Raw genomic sequence first — 26,480 nt, 5'->3', positions numbered from 1 at the left:
GCTGACTTCGGCAGCTAATGTGATGCCACTAAATGCAGAACTGAGGAGAAACATGCAGTAATACACTATTATAATTGAAAGACCCAAAATATATAAATAATGTCAAGAGTCAGAACAGTAAAGTGTAGTAAATAACTGAGAAGTGATGAATTTAGAGTATGTATTAGGTTTGGTTTTAATGTAATTTATTCACTTTTAAGATTATATAATTTACTTTTAATAATGACCATGTTTAACAACCAGCTTACAAAATTCCTGAAAATTTGTGAGCCAGTAAGAGCAGGCCCCAGCACAATACTGAGTGGAGTATATAAGGGCTAAAAGGCATGGCTCATGGATTTGAATGAGACTCAGCCACTTTCAGGTTTTACTGGTCAAATTACCTGATCTCTCTATACCTCAGTGTTCTCAACTGTGTATATATAGTACCTACTGTATAGAGTTGTTGCAAAAATAAAATTGAATCTGTGTATGACACAGCACAGCACCTGAAACAATAATTCACTCAATTTGTTATAAACTTACTTCTTCAATACGTTTTTGTTGACAAAATTACTCTACTCATGCTTAAAAAATGACATTTTATTGATGAGAAAAATATCTTATTTTGTGATCTACATGGAGATAGTCAATTTTGCTTCCTAAGCAGTAAGTAGATGGTAATCTACTACTAGAAATTGAAAGGGGGAAAATTACCTCAATCAACATGATTGAGGCAATGTATTAGCTGGATCATAAAGCAGAGAGGATGACATACATTCTGGGATACATCTGCAGAAAGAGGCTTCATTTCAGGAATTAATTCTGATCAACTAAGCATCAGACTTAAGATGAATGGTAAGGAGGATTCTGAGGGTGCTTCTAGACTTAGCAGGAATAGAGCTTTAATACATAAGCAATAGTTACTATGGTTAATAATGGCAAGAAAAAACACACCATGATCTATACCAGTGTTTCCCAACCTTCTCTCATGATGAGAATCACCTGGTGGAGTTGTTAAAACACAGATTCCTGAATCCCAACTAAGAAGTGCTAAACTAGAATTTTTGGGAACATATAGGTAAAATTGTATACTTAACTAGTGCTCTAAGACAGATTTTATATACAGAGCACTAAGTTAGGTATGCAATTTTACCTATATGTTCTCAAAAATTCTAGTTTAGCACTTCTTAGTTGGGATTCAGGAATCTGTGTTTTAACAACTCCACCAGGTGATTCTCATCATGAGAGAAGGTTGGGAAACACTGATCTATACTACTAAAAGGCTAACATGCTAATTAGACTGGATGAGCACCCGCACATCCTTCCTGACACGCCAGGCCCAGGCTAAGCCGCTTGCCAGTGGTCCTGGGCACCAGCACCTTCTACTGGCTGCATGCAGCCTGGGAGACAGATAAGCCACCACCCGCACTGTCCTGGGCCGCAGCCAGCTAGAGAAGCCGCCCACCCTGCAGTTCCAGGTGCCAGCGCCTGTGGCTGTGGCCCGGGCAAAGCCACCTGCCCACTGTCCCCTATAGCTGCATCCAACCTGGACAAAGCTGGTCCCGGATGCCTATGGCTGGCTGGAGGAGGGAATGCTGGGTCCTGGATGTGAGGTCAAGCAGAGGTGGTTGGGCAATCAAGCCAGCAAGGTAGCAGTTAGTAGCAATCAGGCTGGCAGGTAGAATCAGTTAGGGGCAATCAGGCAGGTAGTCAGGCAAGTGGTTAGGAGCCAGCAGTTCCAAATTGTGAGAGGGATGTCCAAGGTTGGAGAGGGTGCAGGCCAAGCTAAGGGACCACCACCCCACCCCCACCATGCATGAATTTTGTGCATCAGGCCATTAGTTAGTAACATTTCCATCATATATTTAAACAATGGAATATTACTTGGCCATAAAAAAGGAAATCTTACCTTTTGCAATAGCATGGATGGACCTGGAACATGTTATATTAAGCAAAATAAACCAGTCAGAGAAAGAGAAATACCATATGATTTAACTTTTATGTGGAATCCAATGAACAAAATAAACTAACAAACAAAATAGAAACAGACCCGTAGATACATAGAACATATTGATAAGTGACAGAGGGGAAGGGATTTGGGGAGCTGTATGGAAAAGGTGAAGGTATTAAGCAGAGAAAAGAAACTCATACACAGAGACAACAATATGAAGATTATCAGAGGGGGAAAGGTGTGGGTGGAGGAGGAAGAGATCAAAGGGGAGATAAATGGTGATGGAAGAAGACTTGACTTGGTGTCATGAACACACAATACATTATTTAGTGCAGTGGTTCTCAACCTTTCTAATACCGCAACCCTTTAATATAGTTCCTCATGTTGTGTGACCCCCCCAACCATAAAAGTATTTTCCTTGCTACTTCATAACTGTGATTTTGCTACTGTTAATGAATCGTAATGTAAATATCTGTGTTTTCCGATGGATGGTCTTAGGAGACCCTGATAGTGGTTCTCAACCTGTGGGTCGCATGAATTTGGAGGGTACACAATGCAGCTCATAAAAATTCCTAAATATATAATAAGTAAAAAAACACACAAAGGAATTTATACTTAGCCACTAAATATGACACACAGAGTCAAGCCTCGGAACATTTAAGCATTTTAACTTACATATATCTGGCAAGCATCTCTCTCACAATGAGCCATCATCTTGCAGAATATCTTTGACAAATCCAAACACACAGACCTTTAGATTCTATGGAACAATTCATTCACTTAAAAAAATAAAGAGTAATTCATAAACATCTTGATAAAAGCTGAAGGCAAAATGATATTTCAAAATTATGAAACATTTGATTCATAATTTGGGGAACCTCAGAGAAATCTATCTCTAAAGAATCTGAAACTTGTTCTTTCCCTTGCAGTACTACCCATCATAGGTACAAGTTGTACACAAAACAAATTAAAAAAACACATTTTATATTTTCCAAGAAAGAGATAATATTGAATTCTTTTGTAAGTTGTTTTCCACACTTACCTTTAAATGCTGTGTTCAATTTTGGATGGATCTTCTATGTAAGCTACATCAATTGCCCTGTAACATAGCATATACAATATTTTGTGCAAGGAAAATAATTACAAATAATCTTTATGAGTGCTTTACCATTTATTTATATCTTCAAATATTAAACAAATATTTTGGGACAGCAATATTACATTTTGTGCTGACAGCTGGAAGATACAGATGTGCATAACTCATGGACCTGTACTCATGGAGGTTACAGTTTAATGAGATACTCAAATAATGAAATGTGCTATAAAAGACATAAGATTAGAGTGTTACAAGGGCAGCAAAAAGAAGTGGAACAGCTTTGCCTCACTGATATGGGAAAGGTTTCCCATTTTACATTTTATCTACATTATAAAGAATGTTTGGAAGGTTGCTTGAGAAAAGTAGACAAAGTTCACTCCAATGAGAACAAATAGTGTGTAAAACACTATGCTACTAGGGAAGTTGCTAATTATTTAGTAAGCTAATAGTGAATGATGGAGCCTAAAAATGTAGACTAGATTCACATCATTCAGAAGTTTGCATACTATCCTCAGATGTTTGCATTTTATTCTAGAATCAAAGAAGGGGTTTAGCTGTGAAATGACACAATTAGATTTGTGGTTCAGAAACAGACCAAAACTGAACCCATGATCTTTTCCCACTCCAAATTTATTTACAGTCGTTCCCTATCTAGATAACTCCATCCTTCCAGCTACACAGGCTAGAATCCTTGAAGTTATGTTCATATCACTTTTTGCCTCACATCCAGTCAGGAAATCCTTTCAATTCTATCTTAAACTTATATCGAAATCCAAACAGTCTTCATTCTCCTTTACTGCTACCAAAGTTGCCTTCATTTATTACTTGGATTACTAAAATAGCCTATTAACTTGTACCCCTGCTTTCACTTTGTCCACCCCTTGCCTCATACCATCAGGTTTGTTCTCAACATAGAAGCCAGAGCAATCAGGTTAAAATGTTTTTTTCAGATAATTTTACTCTTTTGCTGTAATACAACCATTGACTTCCCATTTCACTCAGAGTAAAAGTCAAAGTCCTTACAATGAATTGCTAATTATTCTACCACCCCCCATTTTCTCTAAATTGGCCTCCTTGCTGTTACTAGAATATGCTACATATATTTTCATCTCAAGGCCTTTGCAGTTCCTGTTTCCTCTGCCAGGAATATTCTTCCCCATGATATCTGCATGAGTTTTGTTTTTCACCTCCTCCAAAATTCACTTCAGTAATAGGAACTCTAACCGTCATATTTGAAATTTCATCACATTTTTCAACAGTTGTTCTTCTTTATTCCTATATTTTTCTCCAAGAACACTTAGCATCTTATACATTTTATTTCACTTATTGTTTGTGTATACCCACTACAATCTGAGCTACATGAGGGAAAAGTATTTTTGTAGATTGTCTTCACTGTTGAAAGTATTACAGATGTCCCTTTTTTTTCCTCATTGACTCTTCTATCCTGAACCCACCCCCTGCCCCAGGCCTGCACAACACTATTGTCTGTGTCTGTGGGTTATGCATATAGTCCTATAAGTTGTTAGTTTATCTCCTCCCAACCATCTACCCAGCCCCATCTTTCCTCTGAGATTTGAAGGTCTTTTCCACATTTCTATGTCTCTGAATCTATTTTGTTCTTTGGATTCCAATATAAATGAGATCATGTGACACTTGCCTTTCTCTGACTGGCTTATTTTCCTTAGCATAATACTCTCCAGTTGCCTCCATGATGTCTCAAAGGATAATGGATCCTTCAACAAAATGAAAACAAGAGCCCACTGTATGGGAGAACATATTTGCCAATGATAAATCTGATAAGTTAATATCCAAATTATATAAAAAACTCATAGAACTTAACAAAAAGAAGATAAACAATCAAATTAAAAGATTGCCAAAGGACCTAAATAGTCACTTCTCCAAAATGGAAGTGCAGATGGCCAAGATACATATGAAAAAATGCTTGAAGTCACTGATCATCATAGAGATGCAAATTAAAATGATAATGAGTTTACACCTCACACCTCTCAGAATGGCACTATAAACAAATCAACAAATGACAATTGCTGCCAAAACCAGTTTGGCTCAGTAGTAGAGCATCAGTCTGCAGACTGAAAGGTCCCAGGTTCGATTCCGGTCAGGGCATGTACGTTGGTTGCGGGCACATCCCTGGTAGGGGGTGTGCAAGAGGCAGCTGGTCGATGTTTCTCTCTCATCGATGTTTTTGGCTCTCTATCTCTCTCCCTTCCTCTCTGTAAAAAATCAATAATATATATATATATATATATATATATATATATATATATATATATATATATATTTTTTTTTTTTTTTAAATGACAATTGCTGATCAGGATGTGGAGAAAAGAGAACCCTAGTGCCCTACTGGGGGAAATGCAGACTGGTACAGCCATTAGGGAAAACAGTATGAAATTTTCTCAAAAAATTAAATATGGGACTGCCATTTGACCCAGTGATACCACTTCTAGAAATATATCCTAAAACAAAACAAGAAACCAATCAGAAAGAATATATGTATCCCTATATTCTGGAAACAGCCCAAATGCCCATCAGTAGATGAGTGGATGAAAGAAAGCTGTGGTACATTTACACCATGGAATACTACGCAGAAGTAAAAAAGGATTAAAAGATTTTGCTTTCTTTTTAATCTTTAGGCATAACACAATTTCTAGAATGGTGCCTGACAAAGCAAGAGCTTATAAATATCTGTAGAAAGTTAAATGAAACTCTAGACAATCATGTGATTTGAGTAGACAAGATCAGTGAGAACAATTTTTTCAATAATTTACAATATTTGCATTAATATTTATTGAGCTAAACATATACCATATAGTTCACATTTTCTAGTTTCTGTGAGGAATAGAAATATTAGAGGCATCACTATGACTACCACTAGTATCATGTGGAATAATAGAGTAGTTTTGCCAAACTGCATGCCTATAACTTGGTTTTTCTTCCTGCCAACATGTCTCCCTTCCTGTCTGTATTATCACCATTTTCAAATCTTATTATATCAATTTTCACTTCCAGTTTTATCACTTTTGTTTCTTCACAACACTTTCACCAACTTTTGGTCAATTCCCTCTTTTGATTACCCATTTTTATAAAATATTACATGAGTTTATAATTAGGAGTCAGTAGGCAACACAACTATACATTTTTTACTGCCTGTGCATGAACTGAATAACATGCTGTGACCAATCAACAAAAGACTTTGAAAGATAAGGCATGATTAATAACTGATCATAATGTGCATCTGTTAATTTGCATAGTTATTTGTGGGATTAAAAGCTAGCAGAAAAGTTTGAACTTTATGCAATTACTCAGTTATTATAATCTGATAATAAATTTAAACAATCATTTGGGAACTGGTGTTATTTAAATTGTGAGTAACCAAAATGCAAGCATATTAGATCTATGCATAGCAAAGATTGCCCCTGTGTGTGTGTGTGTGCGTGTGTGTTCCATAAAAGTATTATAGACAGACATATTGAATATTATGTAATTTTAGCTGTTTTAATTTTTATTAAAAGATTGTATTGCTGTATTAAATCTTATGAAATTTATCATTTTACCTATGTCATATATTAAAATTATATAAAATCATGAGTCTGTCTCCAAGTTATTTATCCTATTCTTTTCTTTACCTATACCACATGCTTAATTACAATAATTTTATATTAAGTTCTGATATTGGTAATGCATGTATGCCCTTGTTTTCTGAAACATTATTCTTATAAATTTTAGAATTATCTTATCAAATTTCATGAAAAGAGTGTTGGAATTTTTATCCAAATGATAATGAAGCTTGAATTAGACTGGAAGCAATAAGGTTATTACCAAATGATTTCCAGTGTTTGCCATATGTAGTAGTCACTGATCTGTCTCCACTTTCTCAAACTATAAGCACCATTCAACAATGTTGACCATTTGCTTTCCTCTTTCTACCTCCAAAATGCATCTGAAGTCTGTCCACTTCTTTGGTCTGCACTACTACCCTTGTATAAAGTGACATTAACTTTCACCTAGACCACTGTAATATCTTTCAAAATAGTTCTGTTTTTTTATTTTGTTTCCTATCATCTGTTTTTCCTAAAAGGAACCAAAGTGTGCCTTAAATATAATCAGAGTATATTATACTAGAGGTCCAATGCATGAAATTCATGCAAGTGTAGGTCTTCCTTCTCCCAGCTTCTGGCACCAGCTTCCCTCTGGCACCCAAAACTCTGGCTTCGCTCCAGCCACAGGCAGGCACCCAGGACCTGGGCTTCCTTCCCAGCCCTGACTTCATCTGGAAGGTCATCTGGAAGGACACCCAGAAGGATGTCCCATCTAATTAGTATACTACACTTTTGTTATTGTAGGTTATTTTCATATCCTTTCAATAGTTTCTCATCACATTTACAATAAAATTCAAATTACTTACAGGGCCTTCAGAGTCCTATGTAAATCATCTTTCTCTGATTGCTTGCCATCTTTCTATCTGTCTGACACGCTAAGTCTTTTTCTGCCTTGAAGTTTCACTTTAAACTCTTCCCCAAGATCTCACTCTAATGCCATCATATAACTATCTAAACTAGTCCCCAGTTTCCTCCATCAACTCTTTTTTTTTTCATTATAGAGGATGATTTTTTTGTTTTTGTTTATTTCCTGTCTCCCTCCAATTGAACATAAACTCTTTGAGAAAAGTGACTTTATATGTCTCATTACTACTATGTTCCCATGGTCTAAAACAGTGTCTGGCATGTTGTGTCTGCTAAAAAAAATAATTGTTATTGAGTCGATGAATGAACAATAACTTATCTTTCCATAATTTGAATTGTTTCCAATTACCAGCATTGTGCTTCCATTAATGTTTTATATGTAAATGTTTTCCTATTTTAAAAAGGTAGGATAGATATCTAAAAATATAATTGTGTCAAAAGATACATATATTTGAGGGTTAAAATATGCCAAAAACTTATTTTCAGAAAGACTATAATAATTTTTAATCTTTTAAAATAGTATTTATTAATTTTAGAGAGGAAGGAAGAGGGGGAAGAGATAGAAATATCAATGATGAGAGAGAATCATTGATCGGCTACCTCTTGCATACCTTCTAGTAAGGATCAAGCCTGCAACCCAGGCATGTGCCTTTGACTAAAATTGAATGTGGGACCCTTCATTCTGCAGGCTGACACTCACCAGCCAGGGCAATAATTTCTACTTTTATAAGCAACATTTGAGTGCTAATTTTCATCAATACTATTGCCATCTATTAATCCATAATTATTTAATACGCCAAAATGATGTACCATTGCTATTTTAATTTGCAGTTATTTGATTACTGAAAAGATTGAGCAAGTTTTAATACAGTTATGCTTTATATACTTTTAATATATTTTTGTGAATTAGTTGTTCATATCCTTTGGCCATTTAATTTTACATAGAATACAGGGGTGGGCAAAAGTAGGTTTACATGATAAAATAAATAATACAATAATCAATAAATAATAAAAAATAAACTCTGTTTCACATACCACTGTAAACCTATTGTTGACCACCCCTGTATATATGGCAGTAGTTAGATCCAGAACCTATAGAATCAATCCTCTATAGCCGGATTGCCTGCATGAGCTTCAAATTCCATCACTACAATTTACTAGATTTGAGTCTGGGCAAGCTATTTGATTTCTCTGTGCCTTAGTTTATGCAAGTATAAAATGATAATAATAATAGTATCTGCCTCATAAGCTTATAGTGACAATTAAATGAGTCACTAGAGGTTTAAAAAAATCAATTAGAATGCTATCTCGATCTTAGTAAGCATAAAAAAAATATTGGTCTTGGATCTCTATCTTACATTGTACTCAAAAATAAAATGGATTGAAGATTTAAACATAAGACCTGAATCATAAAACTTAGCAAAAAACTTAAAGGAAAAGCATCTTGGCATGATCTTGGCAATTATTATTATTTTTTTTTGTACTGAGAGCAAAGGCAATACAGGCAAAAAATCAACAAAAGGGACTACATCAAACTAAAAAAGATTCTGAAAAGGCAGCCTATGAAATGAGAAAAAATATTCACAGACCATAGATCTGATGATGGGTTAATATTTAAAATATATAAGGGACCTTTATAATTCAATAGCAAAAAAAAAAAATCTAATTTAAAAATGGGTAAAGGACCTAAATAAACTTTTTTTTCCAAAGACATACAAATGGTCAATGGGTATAAGAGAAAATATTTTGTATCACTAATCATTGAAAACTGCAAGTGAAAATCATGAGATATCACCTCATGTATGTTAGAATGTCTATTATAAAAAAGACAAGAGAACAAATGTTGGTTAAGATGTGGAGAAAATGGAACCATTGGGAATGTTGGTGTGAATGCAAATTGATAGACCAATTATGAAAAACTGTATGGGTTCCTAAAAAAATAAAAAATAGAACTACCATATGATTCAACAATCCCACTTCTGGGTATACATTCAAATGAAACAAAATCACTGTCTCAAAGAGATGTCTGTACTCCTATGTTCATTGTAGCATTATTCAGAATAGCTGAGGCCTGGAAACATGTCTATTGATGGATGAGTGGATAAAGAAAAATGTGACATATATTTTATTATGAGCAATAAATGACATAATACATGTAAAACCAAAAATTTAACTATCATTATTACTATGACTAGAGGCCTGGTGCACAAAATTCATGCACAGGGGCAGAGTTGGGGTCCCTCAGCCAGCGTGCAATGATGCAAGTTTTCTGCACCAGACCTGGCCAGAGGCGCTCCATGGCCAGGCGCAGAACGCTTGCCTTATCACTGGGCCGATGATGAAAGCATTGCCCCTATTGAGCCGCTCCATGCCTGCTGCCCAGAGGCCCTCTGCGGTTGGGGTGGAAAGCTTACCTCATCACTGTGGAAACAAAGCAAGCATTCTGCCAGGCCACTCATGCTGCCTGCTCTCAGTGGCTGACCCCCTGGTAGTGGGAGCCTCCAGCGGGGCTGAGAGGACTGGGTGCTGCCATCTTGTGGCAGAGTGATATAGCTAATTTGTATATTCCCTCTTTATTAGAAAGGATTTCATAACTGTAACACTGGGAATATCCAAATATATAAAAACCCTGGGTCTATCACATACACAAGGAGCAGAAGCTTTGACCTAATGCTGAGGCTGTGCATGCAGCAGACTCTGGTAGATGGGGACTTGTGCCAGTGGAGATGAGGATGGGGGAGGTGGGGCCAGAACTCACACTCACTCACAACCACACACGTACAGACACACACAGTACCCACCAGCTCACTGCTTTTTCTCCCTTTCTTTCCCTCTCTCCCAGCTCACTCTTAGAACCTCTCTCAGAATTAGGAAACAAAACAGATTGAGTCTGAAGAGGCCTGGATGGAAGGGAGGGCAGGTAGAGGGTGGAACAGCCCCCACTGGCGCCACCCCCTACCATTCTGGAAAGAGGAAGAGGAAGACAGGGAGGCATGGAGGTCTGGAGGACTGCTGAGGAAAAGAGAGACAGAGATTGCGCAAGATCAGGGCAGCAGGGGGGGACAGATGGGGGCAACCAGGCTGGCAGGGGAAGGCAGTTGGGGGCAAGATCAGGCTGGCAGGGGAGGGCAGTTAGGGGTGATCAGGCAGGCAGAGGCAGTTGGGGCCAAGATCAGGCTGGCAGGGGAGAGCAGTTGGGGACAAGATTAGGCCAGCAGGGGAAGGCAGTTAGGGATAATCAGGCAGGTAGACAGAAGCAGTTAGGGGCAATCAGGCAGGCAGGCAGACAGAGGCAGTTAGGGGTGATCAGGTAGGCAGGCAGGTGAGGGGTTAGGAGCCAGTGGTACCACATTGTGAGAGGGATGTCCAACTGCTAGTTTAGGCCCGATTCCACAGGAATCAGCAGTTAGACATCACCCGAGGGGTCCCTGATTTGAAAGGGTGCAAGCTGAGCTGAGGGAACCCCCCATGCATAAATTTCATGCACTGGGCCACTAGTATATTGTATAATAGCATAAAATATATGGTATCACAAAAATGTATACACATTTTAATAGCTGATAGATCAGTTTTGAAAATTAAATCTATTTTAATAAACCTAGCCTTTATAATTATTCAAAGTGTTTATATATTTTTGGGACACCATATATATATATATATATATATATATATATATATATATATATATATGAAATATTATTATTCAGACTTTTAAAATAATGGAATCTTAGCATTTGCTACCTGGATGACATTATGCTAATTGAAATAAGCCACTCAGATAAAGAGAAATAATATATGATATTGCTTATATGTGGAATCTAAAACTAATTTTGAACTCATAAAAGCAGAGTAGAGTAAACTGGTGTTTGACAGGAAATAGAAGCTGGTTGAAATAAGGTGAGGTTGGTCAAAGGGTACACACTTTCAGTTATAAGATGAATAAGTTCCAGGGATTTAGTGTATAATATCATGATACAGTTAATAATACTGTGTTGTATATTTAAAATTTGCTAAGAGAGCAGATCTTAACCATCTGACCACAAGAAAAGTAACTATGTGAGATATGGATGTGCTAATTAAATTGATCATAAAAATCATTTTACAATATATATGTACTAGTGGCCCAGTGCACAAAATTCGTGCACGGGGCGCGGGGATGTCCCTCAGCCTGGCCTGCACCCTCTCTAATTTGGGAACCATCAAAGGATGTCCTACTGCCAGTTTACAGAGATCAAGCCTAAACTGGCAGTCAGACATCCCACTTGCAATCCAGGACTGCGGGCTCCTAACTGCTCACCTGCTTGCGTGCCTGATTGCCCCTATCCACTCTGCCTGATAACCGGCTCACCCCTAACTGCCCCCCAACGCTGGCCTGCTTTCTCCCAAATGCCCCCTGACAGCCTGATCACCCCAAAATGTTCCCTATGCCAGTGTGATTGCCCCCAACAACCCCCCTACCAGCCTGCTTGCCCCTAATTTTCCCCCTGCTGACTTTCTTGCCCCTACCTGCCCTCCCCACTGGCCTACTTACCCCCAACTTCTCCCTTGCTGGCCTGCTCACTCCAAACTGCCCCCTACTGTACTGATCACCCCCAACTGACCTCCGCTGGCCTGATCAACCAAATCCCGCCCCCACTAGCCTGATCATTCACAACTGCTATCCTATCCTGGCTTGATCACCCACAACTGCCCATCCCTCTTGGCCTCTAACCACCTCTACCTAAGCCCAGACACCATGGCTTTGTCCAAAAGAATGTCCATAAAGTCTCCTGGAAGGTCTTTCAGTCTAATTAGCATATTACCCTTTCATTAGTATAGATAGAGGCTTGGTGCATGGTTGGGGCAGGCTGATTTGCCCTGAAGGGTATCAGGATTGGGGTGGGGGTCCCTTGTGGCATGGGGTAGCCTGGGAGGGAGTAGCCTGTGGTGGTTTGAAGGCCAGCCAGGCTCCCATTGGATGAGGGTCCCTGATGGAGGGGTGTGGTCAGCCAGGGTAAGGGGTTGAGGGCTGTTTTCAAACTGGCCACACCTCCTTCAGGGTGGAGCTCCCCATTGGGGTGCCTGACCAGCCTGGGTGAGGGGCTGATGGTTATTTCAAGCCTGGCTATGTCCCCCAGCAGGGATCCTCACCCCATGGGGGCATGGCCAGCCTGGATGAGGGGCTGAGGACTGTTTTCAGGCTGGACACGTCCCCCAGAAACCCAGGCTCCAAGCCATTCCTTCTATGGAGGCCTGGGCAGGTGGGAAGCCTGGTTTCCTCTGTCACCAAGGGTAACCCAAGCCTCCTTCTCACTCCAGCTCTATGGCCCCTGACATTTTTGGGGGGTTAATTTGAATACTCACTTTTGACTGGCTGGTGGGCATAGCGGAGTGACAGTCAATTTGCATGTTTCTATTTTATTAGTTCAGATATGAAATCATCATATTTCCAACTATTTGTAGATGTGAGGATATCACTGGACAGAAGATATTAATTTAATTTTTTTAATCTAATTAAGTCATTATATTCTTAGGTAAATCATGATAAGTATTCAACCTAGAAATGGACAAAGGATACTTTAAAAGTAATGATGGGATTGTTTATTCTTTGGAGGCAAAATAACACCAAAGTTCAGAGACTTGATTCAGTTTTATGAAGATTAAGAGTATGTAGAGGCTATAAATAGCAGTAAATAATTAAAGTTTTATCTATGTAAAATCACTGCAAATTAACTTATATCACAATTTCCTTTGTATAGCATGTATAAACCCATGGAATAAAACTGGAGATTTAATCTATAAATATTTTTTCCTTGTGGAAACCAAGAGGTGCTAGTGTTGGTGTTGACAACCTAGAAAAAACAACTTTCATTGTCTTAGTATCAGTGTTTGAAATCTGAGTATTCTCCCTTCTAGATTCATATATATATAAACAGTAATATGAATCCTGGCAGTTGACATGATATACTAATATTCATATAGCTCATTGTCACACTTCCATTGGAGAGACATGTTGGGGAAAAGTGAACTATACAAATACAAATAAAACCCATTCCAGCTACATATAAAGAAAATATGTTATCTATTTTATTCCTAAATATAAATAATAAGAAAGGAATACTTGGCATTTGGAGAAAAAAATCTAGTAGTATAGAAGAAAGCCAAAGCAAACAAAATTATTGAGCTTAGGAAAAATAAAGATATATGATATAAAAAATGAACATATGCAAAAAAAGAAATAAAATACACATATGCACACATACAATACTATATAAATACTGTAAAAGTTTACAAAAACATTGCACATATAATTTAATAATATGATGTAATGAAGAAAAATCGAGTAATAACTCAGAATAACTTTGAAATTAAATATACAATACCAAATATTAAAAAAAAAAAGAATCTCTTACCCTTTGGGACAGCATGGATGGAACTGGAGAATATTATCCTCAATGAAATAAGCCAATCTGAGAAAGACGGTCTTAATTATCACATGATCTCACTTATTTGTGAAATCTAATGAACAAAACAAGTTGACCAACAAAATAAGACCTGGAACATGGGGTCATAGAACAGACTGACATACCTCTATGTGGGGTTGGGAGAATGTAAGAGTAAATCAAAGAGCTGATATACGTAGATGCATAGCCCATGGACATAGGCAATAGGATAGTGAATAACTGGAGGGAAGGTAGAGGCTGGGAGGAGTGGGGTAAAGAGAAGGAAAATGGGGGATATCTGTAATACTATCAATAATGAAAATGTATTTAAAAAAAGAAAGGGTATAAAAGATGGAGTCAAGGGCAATTTCCCAAAATAAAAATCAAAGTATTGAAAAAGATAGAGACTATGAAAATAGATAGGAAATAAATCAAATCAAGTCAGAAGGTCCAATATCTAATAAAAGTGTCACAGAAATTCAATAAAATAGGACAAAATTATAAAGAAATAATTCAAAAAACTACCTGACCTGAAAAAAAAATGTGCTTTCTAATTGAAAAGGCTCTCTGAATGCCAAAAGAGAGGCATGAAAAATAAAAACATACTTAAAAACAATATGGTGAAATTACAGTAGACTAATACAAAAAAAAGTTTCTAAAATTTTCTTAAGCAGGAAAAATATTCAACATAATGAAATAATAATTATACTAGCATATGTTTTCTCTTTGAATAAAAATGGAATGTAGCATAAATTATAGCATGAATTCAACATTTTTAGCAAATTTACACTGAATCATAAATCAACCATGAGAAATTAATAAAGCTATTTTCAGATATTTAACTACTCATAAAATTCATTATTCACTTAGCATTTATAAAAGAATTATGAGTGTACTTTTGCAATAACAGCACAGATAATATAAGAAAAAAGAGAAATATTGGAAATATTCCAAACAATCTACCTAATAAAAGAGTAACATGCTAATTGACTGTACCTTCACGATGCCCACCAGCCAATCAGAAGTGAGTATGCAAATTAACACAACAAAGATTGTGGATTGATTTGCATATGAGGGTGCCAAATGGCTGGGGGCAAGGCAGGACACTTGCATCATCATCATGGCAACAGAGCAGGTGTTCCGCACCACCCCTGGCTGCTCTGAGCCTCTGAACAGCATAGGAAGGCAGAAAGGCAGTGGTTCCCAGCCTGAGCAGAAAGGCAGCTCTGGCCAGAGCAAAGGCAATCCTGGCAGCCAGGGAAAGGAAGGCCCATTCTGGCAGGTATCTTGGTGCATCAGGCTTCTAGTTAGAAAATGAAATAATAAAAAATACAATTTTCAGTAGAATCAAAAACATGAAATATTTAGGACTAAATCAACTGAAAGGCATGCAAGGCCTCTGTTCTGAAAAATAAAAATAAAAAAACACAGCTCATGCAAATTATAAAAAAACAACAAACATAAATCAAAAGGTAAATCATGCCCATGAATTGGAAGCTTTCATAGTTTTAAGCTGTCATTCTCCATAAATCAATATGTAGATGCAAAATCAAATGTACATCATAATGCCAGCAAACTTAGTTTAAAAGTTGACAAACTGCCGGGACCGGTTTAGCTCAATGGATAGAGCGTCAGCTTGGGGACTGACAGGACCCGGGTTCGATTCCGGTCAAGGGCATGTACCTTGGTTGCGGGCATATCCCCAGTAGGGGGTGTGCAAGAGGCAACTGATCGATGACTCTCTCTCATCGATGTTTCTAACTCTCTATCTCTCTCCCTTCCTCTCTGTACAAAATCAATAAAATATATAAAAAAAAAAAAAGTTGACAAACTGATTCTAAAATATATACGGAAATGAAAAACACATAGCATTGCTAAATTTCTTTTTTAAAATGTCAGATTATTCACACTTGGAACTTAAAAATACAGTAATCAAGATAAGTAATATTGGAATATGTGGGAACCCTGATCAGAATAACTAGATGTTCAAGGCCAATTGGAGTGTGGGGGCCCTATCCAGAGTGTTTAAGACTAATTTACCTTCCTCTGGTGCAAGAACATAGCAATTTCACTGTATGCACTGCACAAGTGTGCCCTTCTATAACCCAAAGACTGATGTCACTAATTTGGCAAGAAGCCTCTTTTGTCTAAGTTAGTATAAAGTATATTACTGACCATTCAGTGCAGGGCTGTCTTGTTGGTAAGATGTATTACTGACCAGCTGATGCTGGCTATTTTTACTAGCATGGTGTCTGTGTTTGCTACTGTATTAATAGAGACTGCTTTTATATAGGACAAGATTGCTTTTCTGATGACTCCTTAGTAGCAATGGCTACTTGGGCTACAATAAAGACTCTCCTATATGCCTATGACTTCTCATATTGTCTTCTCCATCTGATACCCAGTGTTAAAGAAGGTCCAGCCCCTGGCTTAGGGATCAGACCTGACGGTATCCTATATAATAAAGATGTAATATGCAAATGGTCATTACACTGTGAAGCATAATGACCGACCACATAAAGACCTGATCACGGATCAACAGGAGGGTGGGGCAGTGAGCTACAAGAGGGTGGCTGAGAGCTATAGGAGGGGGAAGGGAAGCAAGCTATGGGGGGTGAGGGAGGGGATAAAGGGGGTTACTGGAGGGTGGCAGCAAGCTACTGGCAGACCGATTTATGAGCAGGGCTACTATCGATAGTATAAGGATAAACAACTAGATTAATAAAACAGAACAATATATGGCACTAAAACAACTGTATATGTGAAACATTGACCCCTTTTCATACTATATACTAGAGCAGTGTTTTTCAACCTTTTTTTGGGCAAAGGCACACTTGTTTCATGAAAAAAATCACGAGGCACACCACCATTAGAAAATGTTAAAAAATTTAACTCTGTGCCTATATTGACTATATATAAAGTAATTCTCTTGAATAGGAATCAAATAAACACAAAGAAAGTATTTTATAATTACTTTATTATGAAATATTAAGTAAACAAAATAGTGAAAAATTATAAAATTCTTGTTTTGTCTGCACCTACGGCACACCAGGCAACATCTCGCAGCACACTACTGTGCCGCGGAACAGCGGTTGAAAAACGCTGACTAGAGGCATGATGCACAAAATTTAGGCAAGGGGCTTAGACCTTGCAGCCCTGGTGGCTTGCCTTGGCCCTCACAGCCCCGGCTTCGTCATGAAGGCCATTCAGCTGTCCAGTCTAATTAGCATATTACACTTTTATTATTATAATTTATAAATATAAAATTAAAACTATAAAGGAGATAAAATAGGAGAATATACTTATTGCCTTGGGGTTAGCAAAATGGATTAACCATAAAGGACAGCATATATTAGACTTGATTAAAAATTTTGCTTATAAAAATGATATTATGTATGAGAATAGCCATGACACAGACAGTGAAAATATATGTCATGTATCTGACAAACGTCTTTATCCAGAATATATGAAAAGTCCTCCAATTCAATAATAAAAAGAGAATTGACAAATAAACAACAGTCTTGAACATACACTTCACAAAAGACGATACTATATGAAAACAAAAGTGTAGAGGTATCTCATTGTCATGTCAGTTTCAATTTTCCTAATGACTAATCAAAGAAAGCACATTTTTATGTGTGTATTTGATATCCTTGTATCTTCTTTCATGATGTGTCTAAATATTTTGACACTTAAAAATTTGGCATGTATCAATATATTTTATATAAAATAAAAATATCATATCTCCTTAATACAAGACTTTTATCAGTTTCTTACAGATTTTCTCCCAGTGGCTTGTGTTTTCATTTTCTTAACATCTTTCAAAGAACAAAATTTTTTTCCCCTGAATTCAAATTAATAACTTTTCTTTTCTAATATGCTTTTTGTGTCCTATCTCAGAAATCTTTTCTTAGTCTTAACACATAATTAATTCACCTACTATATTTTCTTCAAGAAGCCTTATACAGTTTGCTCTCACATGATCCATTCTGTGTTAATCTTTGTGTATGGTCTGAAGAAAGAAAGGGTCAAGGTTCATGGTTATCCAAATATATATCCAAATATTCTAGCACCATTTGTTGAAAAGATTATCCTTCACCCCACTCAATTACCAAATCAATTAGCCAAACATGTGTAGGTCTATTTTGGGACTCAATTTTTTTCCATTAAGCTATACATCTATTCTAATACCAATCCTACATTACCTTAATTACTTTAGCAGCTTTAGAGTAACCTTTTGAAAGTAATTAGGTGAGTCTTCCAACTTTATTATTTCTCAGAATTATTTTAAGTTATTTTTATTTATCTCTAATTATTAGTATCTAGTTGTCAATATCTATAAAAATACTTCTGGAGTGACATCAGCAAGATGACAGAATAGGAGGTACTTGGCTTTATTACCTATCACAAAAAGACTAGCAAACTATTCACAGGACAAAAACACCTTGTGAAAATACCAGAACCCTCTTGGACCATACACACACAAAAATAGAAAACCTTTATTACAATGGTAAGAGGAGCAGTTTAGCAGTTTTATTTAACCACATGACTCCTCCCCCAGATCACCACAGTGTCACACTGAGAGGATTTTCCTGGGCCAATGATTTCTCCATAGTGGAAAAAAGAACCTGAGGCAGACATCCAGCTTTCCTGGGAAGCTATTTCTGTTTAACTTCCTGGGGAACACTGGGGAAATCAGCAGGGCTAGACTGCCAGGGATCATCTAGAAACAAAGGAAGGAGCAGGGCTCAAGCAACCAACAGCAAAATCTACAATACCTTCTCACAGTTGCTACCAGATGGCCTGCTAGTCCAGAATCCCAGGATGTGCTGTCTGGTTAAGGTCTTCCCCTGCTGAAATGAATCTGGAGAAGATGAAAGGGGAGATTGTTTCCTCAAATGATCAGGCTTCTCTAATAATTCAAGTGTGAGAAAAGGATGCAAATACCACAGCTATCCTGATAAGAAAGAAACTGAGGACATTTGGGAGGGAAAATTATGAAGTCACTTTTTACATGTTAAGTCGGCTGCCAGTGAATATCAAATGGAAATGTTCGACAGGCAACTTGAAAGATAGGCTGGTAACTCAAGAGAAATTTTAATGCTGGAGACCAAATTTGGGACCCAAAACTACATAAAGATTGCTACACTCTGGAAAATTGTAACTATGTTAATTAATGTGAATGCCAAGGGGAAGATTTAAGAGTGAATGAAAATCGAAAAAGGTAAAGGAAACAGAAATCTTAGAAAGTAAGATTTCAGACTTAGTGTTCTAAAAATTGATTATAATACTTGACAAATTGAAGGGGAGGGGAGTTAGAGAACAATCAAAGGACTTGTATGCATGCATATTAGCATAACCAATGGACACAGACACTGGGGCAGTGGAGGCTTGCCCTCGGGGTTGGGAGTGGCTGGGGAGGGAAATTGGGGAAAAAGAAAACATATGTAAAACTTTGGGCAATAATAAACATAAAATAAAAATTAAAAAAATAAAAATATTTGACACAGGTATCAGTTAAGTCCAAAGAATTCTACAAAACTACCAAAGAGATCTTATTTTCATCACTATAAGAAATAAATCTTTTATGACCTTTTGTTTTCTAACTCTTAGATTTATTCAATTGTTTTAAATTTCAACCAATCTATAATAATAAAAGAATAATATGCTAATTAAACCAGACATTCTTTGGGACATTCTTCCTTCTGGACACAGCTGCAGTGGACGGGGACCGCAGCAGAGATGGCAGAGGACCCCAGCCACAGTGGCAGTAAGCAGGGGCCTGGGCCAAGGCTCTTGCACAAATATCATGCATTGCGCCTCTATCTTTATATATTTAAACTCACATGGAATTAACTTTGCCATTATTTTATTCTGATTCTTTCTCAGTGAACTTGTTGGCACATCCACAATCCATTGTTACTTTTCATTCTATCCATGCCTTTGTCAGATTACTATCTTAGGATTTTCTGCTTTCTACTATTGATCCCAACTGGTTCTTTTTTTCTCTTTTTAGTTGTCTCTAAACTAGGTTAGAATTCATTAGACATTTATATCCTTAATTGAGTTTATAGGAAAGCATCATTATACTTATCCAACTATATCTTCTATTATTTCTCAACTGAATATTTTATTTCTAGGAAAATAATTTGCCATCAGTGGGCTAAGGATATCTTCTGCAAATTAAAGAAGCTTTTATTTTATTTATTATTGTTCCTCCTGCCTAGAACACACACTACCATTCTTTTTTCATCTTTCCATTTAAATTTACTCTACAATTATGGTCCACGTCCACCACATATAATGCATTTTTCTTATTACACTAGCCCATTCTCTGACCTTATCTTTTCTCAATTCTTGTTTTAACTTCCAGTTTTCACATTTAATCATATATTGTCTCATTTTGCTATTTAATCATTTTATGTGTTCATTGCAAAAATTTTTAATTTCTTTGGTGCAAGAACCAGTGCTTTTATAGTTTGCTTAACCCATCATGAATTGATAAGCACTTCAATTGTTAAATACACATTTTTTACTTTATATCACTAATATGTATTTTGCAGTTGGAGTTGAGAGAATGTGAAATGCCTTTCCTTATTTCAATAAGAATAATATAAGACCCCTCAAATCAATTATGCAGAAAGTAGTAAATTTAGGATTAGAATCCAGGACTATGTTGTTCCAAAACCCAAGATTCTTCAATTGTTTCCCAATATAAAACAGTTTTTAAAAACATGTTTTGAACACTCATAGTATAGTAGTCATTATGATCAGCATCATGGTGATAGTCCAATAAGATAATTCTGCCCTCACTTTGCTCACAGTCTTGTACAAGAATTAAACAGATGCAGATACAACAGTTTCAATTAAAGCTTCTTCCATATGTGTGCTTTGGAGATTAGGTGGCAAAGCCAAAGGGTATGCTATGAGTGAACAGTACAAAATAAGTGACCCAACATACCAACTGAAATACTAGCTTTTTGGTATAAAGGGACTTGATGTTAATCTTCTATGGCAATGGGAATCTGAAAGCATAAAAATCAGTGTGGCCCTAGCTGGTTTGGCTCAGTGAGTAGAGCACCGGCCTGCAGACTGAAAGCTCCCGGATGCAATTCCAGTCAAGGGCACATGCCTGGGTTGTGGGTTTGATCCCCAGCATGAGGGTGCATGAGGCAGTCAATCAATGATTTTCTCTCATCAGTGATGTTTCTATCTCTCTCTCCCTCTCCCTTCTTCTATGAAATCAATAAAAATATATTTTTAAAAATTAGTGTGATAGAAGAAGCATATTTGCATCTTTACCTCCCTTTGTGACATGCAATATGCTTTTTGATTGAAATAAAGCTCTGTTGCAGAATCAAGTTTCATCATTTACTACCACTGTTAAGTACTTGAAATAGCTGTATTAAGAATTAATGTATTTTATTTAAATCTGTTTTAGTTTAATATTTTTAAATTATAAAATTAGATATAACTTCTGGGAGAGATAAGAGAAAGTCACACTAATTAACAATATGGCACCCTCAGGCACAATGAAGACATTGTAGATTTTGAAATGGTATTTTTAACCAACAGAGACAAACAACTGTCATCAGTAACTATAGGATTTAATTTGCAAATAGTTCAAGTTGTCTCTCTGACAGTTGTCAGTGCCTGAACATAGTCAATCCATGTGTCATTTTTTTCTCTCCTTCTCTGGCATGAAGAAGGGTGTGAGATGGCATGTCCTAGGTGTCTCTCACTAAAAATTCCATTCCTCACTCTGAAATTGTTTATAGACATTTCATTCTTCCGTGATTTCTTTGTGGATGCCTATGATGTGAGAACAAAAGAGTTTATATTTCTACCTGTAGTGAATATATTTCTTATAACAACATTTGTTTTAGACATCCTGGAGTTCATCCAACATTCCCATATTCATTCATTCATTCATTCATTCATTCATTTTTATTAAATCATTGTTAGCATCTCCTATTATAAGACAGACTATTACACATGGATAATGCAAAATTAAATAATACATGCTCCATACTCTCAAGACAATGACTGTTTAGAAGAGGAATATTATATTTATAACCTTCAATATTCAAGATTTTATCAGCTCTTGAATATAACATAAGGCCAGCAAAATCAATGCAATATGTTATTACCTCATTCCTGTTTAATTATTTACCACTTTTACAGTTCTTCCATTTTCTAGTATCTCAGGAACATTCAAGAGAGAGTCTATTTGTGCAGCCAAGCCAGTTCTGGTCAATACTTGTACTCTTGCCACCATTCTATTATAAATTATAAATCCCAGTACTCAGACTACTTCAGAGCTGATAATTTTCTCTAAACTATGGTTACAATACTCCTTTTGGTCTACTGTCTGAACCGCTGCTCCTTACATTGAGTTGAATACTCACTAATGTTACTCAAGCTAATGCCCCTATCTTTCATAGGTCTGCTAGTCTTGCACCAGAATTATGTAGAAAGATATCCTCGCCCAACTTCCTTCAAGGTTATACTAATAGTAGATATGATAGCATAATTGCTTAGGTTCAGAGATTTGGGGCTTTAAAAATTTTTAAAAACTAATTTATTCCAAGGTGTACACACACTAAATGTCAGAATTGTAGTAAGTTTGAGTGAAAGCCATAATTCTCTTTTTGGAAGGTTTAGGTAAAATGTCTCAACTGTGTCCAGAACAACTACTCACCTTTGGAAATCAGAGTCTATTTTTGACTCATGCGAGATGCTATCACTTAGGGTCAGTTTTCTTTCTGAAATTGGCCTACTGTGACTGCATTCATCTCAATTCATATTCAATTTAATATGCCCATATATGTCTGAACATCTAGATATGGTTTATTCATTATTACAAATGTAAATAAAAGCATTAATATGTAATTTAACTTCATATACATAACATATTCATACCTCACTTCAGCTAATCAATGAGAACTTCTATAAATATAAACACACTAGAGGCCCAGTGCATGAAATTCATGCATGAAGGAGGGTTCCTTAGCCCAGCCTGCACCCTCTCTAATCTGGGATCCTTTGGAGGATGTCTGACTGTCACTTTAGGCCTGATCCCTAAGGTATATTATATTTATATATTATATTTATAACCTTAAATACCCAAGATTTCATCAGCTATTGAATACAAAGTAAGGCCAGCAAAATTAATGCAATATGTTATCTTATTACCTCATTCCTGTTTAATTATTTACCATTCTTACATTTCTTCCCCACAGGGATTAGGCCTAAAGTTGGAGTCATTTATCTCACAATCTGGGACAACTAGCTCCTAACCACTGGCCTGTCTGCCTGTCTGATTGACTCTAACCCCTCTGCCTGCCTGCTTGCCTGATCACCCCTAACTCATCTACCTTCTGGCCTGATCACCTCTACCTTGTCTCCCAACCTGCCTGATCGCCCATAACCTCTATGCCTGCCTGCCTGATCTCCCCTAACTGCCTCTGCCTGCCTGCCTGATTGCCCCTAACTGCCCTCCCCTGCCAGCCTGATCTCTCCCTTAATGGCTCTCCCCTGCTGGCCTGATTGCCCCTAACTACCTCTGCCTGGCTGATTTCCCCTAACTGCCCTCCCCTGCAGGCCTGATCTTCCCCCAACTGTCCTCCCTTGCTGGCCTTGTTGCCCCCAACTGCCCTCCCTTGCGAGCCTAATCTCCCCCAATTGCTCTCTCCTGCAAGCCTAATCACCCCTAAATGGTTCTGCCTTAGCCCCCACCATCATGGCTTTATCTGGAAGGAAGTCAGACATCTGAAAGATTGCCAGTAGACCCAGTATAATAAGCAGATTACCCTTTTATTATTATAGATAGATTATATAGGATAGAATTGCTTACAATGAAGGGGGGGGGGCTTTTTCAGCAGGAGGAGGTGCTCTTGGCAGACAAAAACACATAATCCCTATATCTGGCCTGAGAGCCAGCTATATGTACTATATTGCCAAACCAGTCATTAAAAATTTTAATCACTTTCTTACACCTTACTCCAAACAGCATTTGCCCTGAAACCCCTCCTCAACCCCCACCTTAGGTTTAGCCTTCGCAGTTCAGTCAGAATAGGTTTTGATTGGTCAGTTTCTATGCCAGTTAGCATCAAACGCTCTGCTTCCTAGGCAGCCATTGGCTCTTCATAGTTTACTCAGATTTGGTTCTAATTGGTCAGTTTCTATGCTAGTCAGTGTTAAAAGCTCTGCCTCCTAGACAGCCATTGGCTCCTCACAATTCACCCAGGATTGGTTCTGATTGGTTGTTTTCTATGCCAGTCAGCATCTTCGGGCCTATCTCTGGGCCAGATAATAGAGGTGGGACTCATCGGCAGCCACCCCAGGCTGCTGGCAAGCAGGCTGAACTGCTGACCTCTGGGAGAGAGAGAGAGGCTTGGCTTCTGGTGAAGTCTGGAGAGAGAAGCAGGGTCTAATCACCCTGTTTCTCTCTCCAGGCCTCAACAGCAGCTGCAGCTACTGCTGATCAGCGCTGCCTCTCTCTCTCTCTCCAAGAGGTCAGCAGTTTATCCTGCTCACCTGCTGTGCACACAGCCTGGTGTTCAGTCAAGACTTTGGTCATTTTGGATGTTATGACCCTGGCTGTGAATATAGATGATAGATAGATAGATAGATAGATAGATAGATAGATAGATAGATAGATATAGATTATATATATATATATATATATATATATATATATATATATATGGAGAGAGAGAGAGAGAGAGAGAGAGAGAGAGAGAGAGAGAGAGAGAGAGAGAGAAGTGTAACTACCAGTATATGCTAAAATAGTTTGATATAAAACAAAATGGAATGGAGATAATGTAAATTCTATAATGAGGAATTATGTACAACCAAATTAACATAGAGAAAGTGATCTGGAAAGTGTTTATTGAATGATTACACTAGAACATGAGGTTTAGTGAAAGGTAGAATATTCTAGGTAGAGGAAGCATCATGAGTAAAGGCAGAGGTTATTGAAAAGGCATCTAATGTTCAATTATCTGTGAGTTGTTCAGTACAGGTAGAGGGGAGAAATAATGATGAGACTTTAGATATGATGAGTTTGAAGGAACTGGATCATTGAGGGGGAAAATAAAAAGCAGTTGAAGCTGAGGATATGTCTTGGCTGAATATAGAGACTTAACAGTCATAATCACATGTGGTAACTAAAGCAATGGGAGAGGATGGATACCCAGGAAGCATATTTAGATAAAGTTTAGAGTGAGCAGGCCAGCAGGGGGGAAGTTGGTGGCAAGCAGGCCAGTGGGGAAGGGAGATGGGAGCAAGCAGACCAGCAGGAGTGGCAATTGGGGGTGAATACACTGGCACAAGAGGGGTATTTGGGGATGAGAAGGCCAGCAGGAGGAGTGGTTAGGGGCAATCAGGAAGGCAGGTAGGTAGGTGAGTGGTTAGGAGCCAGCAGTCCTGGATTGCGAGAGAGATGTCCAACTGCCAGTTTAGAATCCTCATTGTGGCTGGTACAATGGACCCTCACCCCATGGGGTAAGAAGTAAACTTCCATAATCCAGCATTTAAAGTAAAACATTAGTGACAATTTGGTAGCAAGGACAGGATCTTCCCAAAGTTAACAAGAGAGTATTTGTTATAAGGATACAGTGATAATAAAGAACAAATGACTGAAAATTTAGCCACCTATCAGGTACTAGGGATTCTGCAGTGTCCCATCTTTCCAAATGTTGGCTTCATTATTTTTCTTTAATTTTTTGTTTCAACATACACACGGACTACATATAATACCCCAGTTTTGGATCACTTTCCACTTCAAGTATCTAATAAAATGAATTCAGTCTCAAGTTTAAACTTAAAGCAACAGATCAAGATGGCAACTGGCAGGAAGGTAGGGAGGAAGAGAGCATAATAGAGTGAGGAACCCATAGAGGAGAGTGTAGACGTGTATGGTGTGTGTGTATATATGAGCTAGGAACAGTTAGATTCTGCAGACCCTTCAAGGAGCTGCCAAACAAGGCAGAGCCCCATGCACAAAGCAAACTTCTGGGCTGTCAGTGTGGGCATAGAGACCATGCCATCTTGAGACTAGGATCCTGGCCTCAGACACAAACCAGGACTCTGTAGCCACTTGGACAGAGAACTGCGACCACAGCTTCAGACCAACAGACAAGAATCCAGACATCCTAGCAGCAGATTTCTGTGAGTCAAAGAGCCTATCCCCCTCCCTGCAAGCTCACTGGCAGCACCATAGTAAGTAATAGACCTGACCCTCACTAGAGCCTCAGCTCCCCTACTGGGATTTCCAGCTTGAGAGCACATGCAGGACACAGATCATCTACACTAATAAAAGAGAAACATGCAAATTGACAATCCCTCTGCTACTCCCACCAGCCAAGCAGGAGTGAGTATGCAAATCAACCCAACAAAGATGGTGGCAGCCATGGAGCTGCAGTGAGCAGGAGGCTTGGGTTGCCCCCACTGATGGAAGAAGCCAAGCTTTCTACCTTCCCTGGCCAGCTCTGGCCTCCCCACTCAATGCTATAAAGTTTTAATTATAGAAGATAAATAAA

General features: G+C 37.8%; 1 long non-coding RNA gene across 1 annotated transcript; it reads right to left on the bottom strand.

Moving 5' to 3' along the window:
* Nucleotides 1-847: 847 nt before the first annotated feature.
* Nucleotides 848-26,480, bottom strand: LOC118722208. Its single transcript, XR_004988929.1, has 3 exons — nt 26,252-26,480; nt 10,181-10,186; nt 848-942 (listed from the first exon to the last, which is right to left on the bottom strand). It is a non-coding gene; the product is annotated as an uncharacterized LOC118722208 (long non-coding RNA).

The sequence above is a fragment of the Pipistrellus kuhlii genome, unplaced genomic scaffold (assembly GCF_014108245.1).
Source record: "Pipistrellus kuhlii isolate mPipKuh1 unplaced genomic scaffold, mPipKuh1.p scaffold_m20_p_19, whole genome shotgun sequence".
Lineage (NCBI taxonomy): Eukaryota > Metazoa > Chordata > Mammalia > Chiroptera > Vespertilionidae > Pipistrellus > Pipistrellus kuhlii.
This window is presented reverse-complemented; position numbering and strand designations above follow the sequence as displayed.